The sequence below is a fragment of the Monodelphis domestica genome, chromosome 2 (genome assembly GCF_027887165.1).
Source record: "Monodelphis domestica isolate mMonDom1 chromosome 2, mMonDom1.pri, whole genome shotgun sequence".
Taxonomy (NCBI): Eukaryota; Metazoa; Chordata; class Mammalia; order Didelphimorphia; family Didelphidae; genus Monodelphis; species Monodelphis domestica.
The window spans coordinates 340,439,404-340,443,798 of NC_077228.1; the positions used below are offsets into that span (position 1 = coordinate 340,439,404).

At 37.3% G+C, this 4,395-nt stretch overlaps 1 pseudogene; it reads left to right on the forward strand.

Annotated features, from left to right (window-relative positions):
* Positions 1-2,744: 2,744 nt before the first annotated feature.
* LOC100024882 (poly(A) polymerase alpha-like) lies at positions 2,745-4,130 on the forward strand (annotated as a pseudogene).
* Positions 4,131-4,395: the final 265 nt, after the last annotated feature.

Below are 4,395 nucleotides of genomic sequence, written 5' to 3' on the forward strand. Positions count from 1 at the left end.
ATATATTCTTTGGGCCTTTTTTAAGTTAAGTTTTTACACATGATTCTTTTAGATCCTCCACTAGACCCATTTCTACTCATGATATGAAGGCAGGGATGTACTGGAGCCCTCTCACACCAAATCAGCCATTTGATTTCTAATTTTATTGATTATCTAGACTTAAGGAAGTGATAGAGAAAATGTTCCTAATGCAAATTAAACTTAAAAGTGTGCTGCTGGTACACTGAGTTTTGCTTCTGCTTTTTCAGAGTTGTTAAACATGTACCAGCATGCCCTTTCATATAACAACCCTAGTTTCTTCTCTTCCCTCATATCAACCTTGGTCTCTGTTCCCATGGTGTTTGATTCTCTGCTAGATGAGCATTCCTTTCCTGAATTGTACCTCTATCTTACTTCTCAATCATCTTCACACCATGGTTACTTTTTCAAATACACTTTTATGTGTCATCTTCCCCCATTAGAATGTAAGCTTCTTGAAAGGAAGCTAGAATCTTGCCAGCTTGTATTTGTATAACCTGCATTTAGCACAGTGCCTGGCATATAGTAGTATTTTAATAAATGCTTTATTGCTCTCTCCATAAATGTCTCTCTCTCAAATGCTTTATTCTAGTGCAGCATGAATTTGACAAGACCTACCTATCTACCAAGCTTGAAAAGTTTTGAGCATAGTGTTTGTGGTGGATTGTACATCCATTTTCTGAGGTCCAGCTTATATAATTTTGAAGAAATGCTTCATCAGAATGTTAGTGATTAGGTGATAACATTGTGGACCTTAGCAAATTCTATTCATAAGGCCTAGATGTCCTAGATCTATTACTGAAACAAACCACAAAGGCATCTTATCTAGCTCTCTCAATTTACAGATGAAAAAAACAAAGCTCAGAGAGATTAAAAAATGTGTCTAAGATCACACCAGCAGTAAATAAAAGATAAGCGATTTAAATCTAGGTCATCTAACTCCAAAGCAAATATACTTTCCACAGCAGCTAGGTAATTAATGGGATAGATTGCTGGATCTGCAACCAGGAAAACTTGAATTCAAATCCATCCTCTGATACTTACTAAATGTGAAAAACTGGGCAAGTCACTTACTTCCTCCAACTGTAAAATGGAGATAATATTACCCACTTCCCCTGGTTACTAGGAAGATCAAATGAGACAAAGTTTAGAAAACATTTAGTAGAGTGTCTGACTTACAATAGGCATTTATTAAATATTTGTTTCCTTCCTTTCTTCAACTAAAAAAAAATGCCATCTGTGTCAATAGAGGTAGCATCCATTATTACAAAATCATGGATCTGTGAAAGCATAGATGAAACTATCATGCCAGAGTGTGGAGGACCAGAAGGTTTTGCCAGAGCCTTCTAAAACCAAGACATTTGTTGTGAAGCATGATTTCCTTACCTTCTTAATTTTTTTTCTTTTCTATTCACATTAAAAGTTAGACGCAAATTAAATGCAAATGTCTACAGAAATGAAACACTTGCCCTGCAAATTTACACACCCCAAATCAGGAAAAGAAAAAGTTATGATTCTCTTGGTGATAGTAATTTACCAGACTTCTAAATATATACGCCTGATCTGATATATTAAATAGCAACTTAACCTTGCTCAGAGGACTTTGACTTTGGCAAGTCCCAACATATGTTTATCCTTCAAACTGAAAATTGCATTTCCATGGGGTTTAATATTAATATGCCCTGAGCCTCAGTCTTATTGCTTAAACTACTTGCTGGAAGTAAGTTAGCTACTTTGAAAACCAAAATCAGTTCTTTCAGGCCTTTAGGATACAAGATGGAAAGACAGTTCTAAAAAAGCTAATCACAAGTTACAGGCAAAACAACAAAATGCAATCCACCTCATTAAATATTTATTTGCCTTCTATTTGTAAAGATTTGTGCTAGTTGTCAAGAGATACAAAGAGGGAAAAAGAAATAAGCATTTTTTTAAACTGACTTTCTGTCTTAGAATTGATACTGAATACCAGTTTCAAGACAAAAGAATGGGAATGCCTTGGCAGTTGGGGTTAAGTTACTTGTCTAGCATCACACAGCTACAACATATCTGAGATTAGATTTGAACCCAGAGCCTCTCTCTCTAAGTCTAGGACTCTATATTCACTGAGCCCCCTAGCTGTTCCTTAAGCATTTATTATCCACCTTTTTTATGTGCTAAGCACTTTACAAATATTATCATGTACAATTGTTACAACAGCCTTGTGAGATAAATGCTCTTATTACTGAAAGTTTTACAAAACCAAAAATGTTTTCCCCCTAAAGATATAACATTATTTTAATATTATGCATATATGCACATTTTATATTTTGAGGAAACTGAGTCAAGTAGCATTTAAATGAATTGCATGGGGTTACAGAGTTAGTGAGGCTGAATTTGAATTCAGGTGTTCATGTCTTGGTTCCTGCCTTCAAACTTACTATTTACTTGGAAGGAGGGAAATAAGATGTGAACATGAATAAATAGGATAAAAGGAAGAATGCGTTAGTAGCATAAATAAAGTTATAGATATCAAGGTAAAGTTTAAACTGGAGTAAAAAGAGACCACTTTAAGATGAAGGAAAGCCGGGATCTCGGAACACTGAATGGAGAAAGCAGCACTTGAATTGCACCTTAAAGGGAAAGAAAGAATGCAGATAGCATATTGGAAAGAACAGGTACTATAGGTAAGACTATTGAGATTAAAACGTTGCCTATGAAGAACATTTCTGTGCTTGCTCTCAGGCGCCATGTTAGGAAGAAGGGGAAGGAGAGCGGCTAGTGTGGGTGCGGGAGTAGGTTTGGAGCCAGGACTGAGGCGAGCCCCCTCAACAGATCACGCCCAGGGTGCCAGGGTGCCCAGGTGGCGACTGTTGGGGAGGGAAGTGACTGGGCGGTACCGGCTGGAGGGACGATATGGTTTCCAGTTACAACCTAGGGATCACAACAAACACAACCGCCACAGAAGCATTATGGCATTACCTCTTCCATCAATTTAGTGGCCCCCAAAGAAACAGACTACATACTCGCACAGAAACTAATTGAAACCCTAAAGCCCTTTGGAGTTTTTTAAGAGGAAGAGGAACTGCAGCGCAGGATTTTAATAGCGGGAAAATTAAATATCCTGGTAAAAGAATGGATACGGGAAATCAGTAAAAGCGAGAATCTAACACTGTCATTGAAAATGTTGGAGGAAAAATTTAGTGCTGATATTGATGTGTTTTGGACCAAGACGTGTTGACCGAAGTGACTTTTTCACCTCATTTTATGGAAAATTGAAGCTACAGGAAGAAGTAAAAGATTTAAGGACTGTCGAAGAGGCATTTGTACCAGTTTTCAAGCTATGTTTTGAGGGTAGAGAGATTGATATTTTGTTTGCAAGATTAGCGCTGCAGACTGTTCCTGAAGATTTGGACCTTGGTGATGACAGTCTACTAAAAAATGTAGATACTGAAGTCTTAATGGTTGAGGGATAATCCCTGAAATTTTACATCTAGTTCCAAACATTGACAACTTCAGGTTAAAATCTGAGAGCTTTCAAACTTTGGACCAAACTCCAGAATATCTATTCCAATATATTGTTTCCTCTGTGGTGTTTCCTGGGCTGTGCTGGGGCAAGAAATTGCCAGCTTTATCCAAATGCAATAGCATCAACTCTTGTACATAAATTTTCTAAATGGGAATGGCCAAATCCAGCGCTATTGAAACAGCCTGAATGCAACCTTAATTTGCCTGTATGTGTCCCAAGAGTAAACCCCAGTGATAGCTACCATCTTATGCCTATAATTATACCAGCATACACACTACAGAATTCTGTGTACAATGTGTCCCTTTCTACATGGATGGTCATGGTTGTGGAGTTTAAACAAGGTCTTGCTATCACTGATGAAATTTTGCTGAGCAAGGCAGAGTGGTCCAAACTTTTTTTTTATACACTTCTTATTTTTTAAAAGAAAAACAAACCAATCATTTCAATGAAAATATCTAGTGTATAAACTAAAGAGAGTGCCTTCAGGCAGATTAATGGTCCCAATTTTTTGAAGCTCCCAATTTCGTTCAAAAGTAGCAACTGCACCAACAGAAAAGCAGCAACTAGAATTGGTGGGCTTGGTTAGAATAAAAAATACGAATCCTCATTGGAAGTTTGAAGAAAAATGAATTTATTATACTGGCTCATGTGAATCCTCAGTCATTTCCAGCACTAAAAGAAAATCCTGACAAGGAAGAATTTCATATGATGTGGGTGATTGGATTAGTGTTTAAACCTGTTGTCTATGATGCTTACTGGGCCAAGCCTGGATTCAGGACAACTTCTCTTCATGAGTTCAAATCTGGATTCAGTAACTTATTAGTTGTGTGACCCTGGGCAGGTCACTTAAACATGTTTGCCTCCATTTCATC